Raw genomic sequence first — 6,427 nt, 5'->3', positions numbered from 1 at the left:
TCATAATTGTGAATTTTATGTACAAGTGATTCACAATGAAAAGGTACCTGTATGACAGAATTAGCATAACATGAGACATTATCATTATTTGTAAAGCCACAAATGCTACTTTATATTACGTCTTATGGCTTTTTTTTTTTTATAAATTTATTAAGGCTCCGATATCAAAGGTCTTTAGCCTGCATTAAATTAATATAAATAAGTGAACATTATAATTATTACAATTATTTAAATGTGTTTACAATTTATGACTTATGTTTATGCTATGGAAGAATACATTGATTGTGTCCGTATTGTCTTCATTGGGTGCTTGATGGAGTGAGGTGGGGTTTTTGAGGATCTTGCGGGCTTCCGTGTATACGGTGCAATTTATGATGATATGTTCTAGTGTTAGTGTCTCATTGCTAGTATCGCATACTGAGGCTGGTTCTTTTCTTATGAGATAAGCATGAGTTAAATGTGAGTGGCCTATTTTACCTCGAGTAATATTTACTTCATCTCTTCGTTTAGTGTTGGGAGGATATTTTAATTTTTTAATAGATAATTTTACGTTTCTCAGTTTGTTAGAGAGGGGTAGGTTAGACCAGAATTTTTTCCATTCTTCAATTAATTTATGATGTATATGTTGACATTTTCGGATGAGGTTGGTGTGTTTATCTTTGTGGAGGAAGGAGATATGGTGGTTTCATAGGCTATAGAGTCAGCTTTCTCATTTCCGGGTATCCCAATGTGAGAGGGGACCCACATGAAGCTTGTTTGTCTATTTATTTCAGATATTAGTTTCTGGATATGTTGGACGAGCTCGTTTTTTGAATAGGGGTTTGATATTGACAAGAGGGCGCTCAGAGAGTCACTGATGATAATGCTGCAATTTTCCGGGTTTAAAGATAAGACAATTTTTAATGCTTCATAAATAGCGTAAGTTTCGGCTGTATATATACTAGTGGAAGGCAGTAGTTGGGAAAGATGATTTTCCTGGTTTCGATGACGGAGAAACCCACACCATTTGTATTTTTAGAGGCATCGGTGTAAGTTTGGGTGTATTCTGGGAATTGTTGGTGTATTATTTCCAGAAACTGGTTTCGTATAATTAAATTGTCAGTGTTTTGTTTGCAGTATTCAGTCAGTTTGGTGTTAATGATTGGTGACCAGAGCCAGGGAGGGTGAGACGGTTGAATTTTATTTACCTAGTGTTTGTGCTTGGAAGAATAGGTTTTCACTAATAGTTTTAAAGTTTTCAAATAATGTTATTCTAGAGGGTGATAGATTAGGGGGTAATGGGTTGTGAAGAATATGGTTGGTCATGTGATCAGGCAGATTTTTAATTTTAGTTACATATTTTAAGATATGTTTTTGGCGTCTGAAGTGGAGGGGAGCTTCTCCTGCGTAGTAGAGTATACTGTCAACTGGGCTCGTCCTAAAGGCTCCTATGGCTAAACGTATGCCTTGATTGTGTATGGGTTCTAGGGTACTTAGCACTTTTTTTTTGCTGAATTGTAGATTATATCTCCTTAGTCTATTTTTGATAGAATGAGGGCTTTGTAGACTGTGATTAGGCTGTTTGTGTCCGCATCCCAGTTGTTATTCCCAAGTATTTTTAACGTCTTAGTTCTTGATTGGCATTCCGTTTTTAATTTTTAAGTGAGGTCTCCAAGTGAGTTTGTGGTCAAAGATGAGGCCCACAATTCGAATACTATTTGCAAAAGGAAATTGTGTATTCATTAAATTTAATATTGGTAGGGGGTCCTTCTTCTTTTTAATGAAAACAATACACTGTGTTTTGGTGGAAGAGAAACTGAGACCAGTTTCAGAAGACCACCTGGCAAGAGAATCGAGTGCTTGTTGGAGGAAAAGAGTAGTAGTTATAATTTGTGATCTACTGCAATATATGATGCAGTCATCGGCAAAGAGAATGAATTTGGCTGGTTTAGGTAGGTTATTGCATATGTTGTTTATTGCTACCAGGAAGAGAGTGACACTAAGTATAGACCCTTGTGGAAGTTCATTTTCAATGGTGTGTGTTGATGAGGTCTTGTCGTTGACTTTGACACTAAATGTTCGGTCTGCTAAGAAGTTTTTTATGAATTTGAGGAGGTTGCCGTTTATTTTCCGTAAATGGAGAATTGTCAATACTCTTTTTTTCCATACAGTGTCGTATGCATTTGTTATGTCCAAGGCTATTGTGATGAGATGATGATTACGTCTGAACGCTGAGCAAATATCAGTGTGTAATGAAGTTAATGCATCTAATGTTGAGTGGTTTCTTCTGAAGCCACATTGTTCTTTGGTAAGTAGTTTGGTTGATTCTAAGATCCAGATTAGTCGTTTATTTATTATTTTTTCTATTAGTTTACTTAGTGTGTTAATCAGTGATATAGGTCTATAATTTTCGATGTCGAATTTATTTTTGTTGGGTTTTGGAATGGGAACTAGTAACTACAAATGCATGGCGCCATTGGTTAGGGAAAAACCCCAGGGACCCTATGCTATTATATATTTCATTGATGGTTTTAATTCCTATTGGAGGGAGATTTTTTTATAAATGAGTACGGAATGTTACCAGGGCCGGGGCTTTTGCTTTTACAGCTTTGAAGTGCAGCAAGTAGTTCTGAGATGTCTATTGGTTTGTTGAAGTGTTCATTGTTTTGGTCCATTGATGATGTGGGGATATCTGGAGAGGAGTTTCTGAGGGTTATGAAGTCAGAATTGTAATTCTCGTCGTTATTGTTTTTATGGAAATAATTTACGAAAGCTTCAGAGGCATTTTGTGAAGATGTTATTTTTTCTTGGTTAGGTTATCAGGGTTGATGTTGAATTTATTGCCTCTGATGGAGTTTATTTTATATTTTTATTCCATATGATGTTTGGGGGAATTTTGTGCTTTATAGATGACGTACAATTTTTCCAAGATAATGTTTTACTTTTTTTTTGCGATAAAGCGCGCTGTAGATCTGTTTTTTTTTAAGCTGAATGTGATCAATGATGGATAGCGTCTTAACATTCTTTGTTCCACCATGGAACATATTTTTTGATGTTTTTATATGTTTTAAGTCCAATTGATAAGTTAGCTGCTTCTATAATAATGTCAGTGAATTTTCTAACTATTGTGTCCATTTCTAGTTGATTGCCGTATAAGTTTAAGTCTAATGGGTTTTGATTTAATTCGAATTCAATTTTTTCAGAGAAGAGTTCCCAGTTAGAATTTTTAGGGTTCCATTTTGTGAAGCATTTTTTCCCCTCGAGGTGGCTTTGGTACTGAATTTTAATGGGCCAGTGGTCGCTATCGCTGTAGGCTGGAAGTACTTGCCTGTCAAATAAAGTAGTGGAGTTGATGCAAGTGATTGTCAGATCTATTGCAGAAAAATTTCCATTTGAGACATTGTGTCTAGTAGGTTCATTGTTGTTTAGTAGAATGAGTGTTTCTTCTTCTAAAAAATCTTCGACCATATGGCCTCTGTGGTCTGTATAATTGCATCCCCATGCGGCCCCATTGAAGTCACCCAAAATGACGAATGGTTTAGGTAGCTGCTTAATAATATTCTTTAGGTGTTGCTTGGTTAAAATTTTGGTATCGGGGATGTATATATTGCATATACATAAAGGTTTTTTAAATTTGACTAAGGTTGCGATGGCTTCGAGATCAGAGATAATTGGTATATTTTCAGAATCGATGGTGTCTTTGATGAAAGTAGCTACCCCGCTTGCCCTGAGAGTATCGGCTCTGTTTTTAAAATAACCGGTGTCATTTTTGATACTTGCTGAGTGGTTGCTCTTAAGGTTGGTTTCCTTGAGACATAGTATTGAAGGTTGAAGATCGTATATAATGCGATTGATGCCGACAGAACGACGTATGTGAAGTTGGCCCTTCAACTATGTTAAAACATTTTGAAAATTATGCTCAGAGTTAGCAAGTAGTTTGCAAGAATTTGTAAGACTATTTTTAGAATTTGCAAGTTCAAATTATGGAAGTTATCGGAAATAATGATACTACAGGGCCAACTTCACGCAACCCTTCAAAGCCAACCCAGAAACTCCAAACTGGTTTTAAAACATTTCCAACAGTTAGCAAGAGTTTGCAAGTCCATTCTCAGAGTTTACAAGTAAGTTATTCAGTCAGGGCGAGCTTTCAAAGTTTTGTGCCCAGCCCTTCAAAGTCAACCCAGAAACTCCAAACCAGTTTTAAAACATTTCCTACAGTTAGCAAGAGTTTGCAAGTCCATTCTCAAAAAAAATCTATACTCGATAAAATAATTTATATTCAACACAGAAAATCTAAATTTTATAAAAAAAATCTATATATTATGATAAAAAATATATTTGTGAATAAAAACAATATAAACTGTTTTTTTTGATAAAAATTTGTATTTAATAAAAAAAATCTATATTTAACTAAACAATTTATATTCAATTTAGAAAATCTAAATTTATACTAAAAATCTATATTTATTAAAAACAAATCAATATCAAATCTGTATTTAAAAAAAATCTAAATTTGATAGATGTAAATATTTTACTTTTTATTAATTTTAATTTGTATAATTGTTTAAGTTAATTTCTACGTTGTTTTACGTTATGTTTATTAAGTTTAAAAATATTTTTATGTTTTTTTAACAAATTCCAAAAAATTATGTAAATTTTCCGACAAAGCTAAATCCATATAAAACTGTAAAAAAAAAATGTAAAAAGCGTAAAATACTGTTGAAAAAAATGTACTTAAACAATTTTAAACACAATCAAAAAGTACCATGCAAGTTCTTAATGAATATCACCTAATAATATGTAATGGGGAAATATATCTTACCATTAATGGTCAATAGAACAGTGTGGTACAATCATACCATTTTAAAATATACATATACAACTAAATGATAGATTATTTTATTACATGCATAAAAATTAGTTTGCAATTAAAAAAAAAAAACGTTTTTTTTTTTTTTTTAATTGATCGGTCACTCAATGGCTGCGTGATTCAGTCCCCTAATTTTTATTTTTGATTACTTAGTTTTCTGTTAATTTACAATTTCTTAAATTACACCAATAACAAATTCAATAATTATTATTAATAAAAAAAAAAATTAAATTTTGCATATTTTTAAAGTATTTAACATTTTGTTATAACTCCTGAAAAAATAATATGTTAGAAACCTTGTATTAAATTTTCAAGCTTTTCTACCAAACAAATAAATTTTTATCGATATTTATAGAAAAAAAACCAAAAAAGTTGAAATAGTAAAATGTCAGTAAACAACTTAAAACAAATCTTAATGTTTTGAAAATTATATCAAATATATAAAATGCCTATTTAAACATTCATTGAAAATTTCAAGTATCTGCGGTCATTTGTTTTAGAGTTACACCAAAATAAGAAAATCACTAAATGTGAAATCCAGTGAAAATCCAATGTTGTAAAAATTTAAATTTCAAATGCTTATAAAAATGTTAATATAATTTACGGTGGACATTTTTTTTTTTTGTGATAAAGATTGAAAAACTTGTAAGGAATCTTGTATTAAATTTTCTTATCTTAGATTTAAAAAGAAACTTTTTTATGAATTTCTAACATAAAATAATTTGTATCTATTAATATTAATCTTAAATTTTATTTTAAAAAAAAGACTTAGGTATCACGACCCAATTTTAAAACTTACGTTCATGACCCACTGGTTGAAGACCACTGATCTAGAGATTCAGTGTAATGGTTGTGTTAAATTTTAATTAAATAATCATTGTACCTATATGAAAAACGATTCTGATATACATAATGAAATTGTTAGTGTAACTTACTTGTGTTATGAAATATATTTAAATATCACTCACCTTGTTCTGTCCCCTTTCTAGACAAATATGACAAAACTAGAAATTCTCAGCCCTAGTAATTATGATCAGGGTTAGGTTTTTAAAGGAATTTGCCTATTACATATAAAATAATGGCTGAGTAAGCTTAAAATTGGTTTTAAGTCTCAACCAACTCAAGTTTTTGTCATTTTAACCTTCCCTTAATAATATTTTAATAAAAATCGTACAATGTATTATTATTTATTTATTATTAAACTAAAGACAATCCTTATGATAATTTCTTTATTATTTTCTTATTTCTAGGTTTTTTAAAGGTATAATTCAATATACGAAAACATACTTTTTTTTGGTCCATTTTCCAAACGCGGCAAGCAAATTAACAGGCACAAAACGGACAGTGTCAAGTGTGGTATAATATAATGTCTTTTGTTCATACATTCCGCCGATTAGGATCCCACTCGAGTGCCCTACCACATGCTCTATTGTGACCCCTATGATTAGAAATAATGTGATTTGTTTTTCCGGTCTACCCGGGTGGTTTATTCGGATCTGCCAAAAAAAAATATTGTGGCTAGACCCTAATTGATAAAAATATTATGTGCTATTACTTATTATATAATATTGTAATATT

General features: G+C 31.5%; 1 pseudogene; it reads right to left on the bottom strand.

The window, feature by feature from the left end:
• Positions 1 to 238: 238 nt before the first annotated feature.
• On the bottom strand, positions 239 to 2,654 carry LOC107164920 (uncharacterized; annotated as a pseudogene).
• Between the last annotated feature and the right edge of the window lie 3,773 nt (positions 2,655 to 6,427).

The sequence above is a fragment of the Diuraphis noxia genome, unplaced genomic scaffold (genome assembly GCF_037042655.1).
Source record: "Diuraphis noxia isolate RWA-SAM2 unplaced genomic scaffold, SU_Dnox_SAM2 contig0003, whole genome shotgun sequence".
NCBI classification, from domain to species: domain Eukaryota; kingdom Metazoa; phylum Arthropoda; class Insecta; order Hemiptera; family Aphididae; genus Diuraphis; species Diuraphis noxia.
Note: the sequence above shows the minus strand (reverse complement) of the source record. Positions and strands in the feature narration are given on the sequence as shown.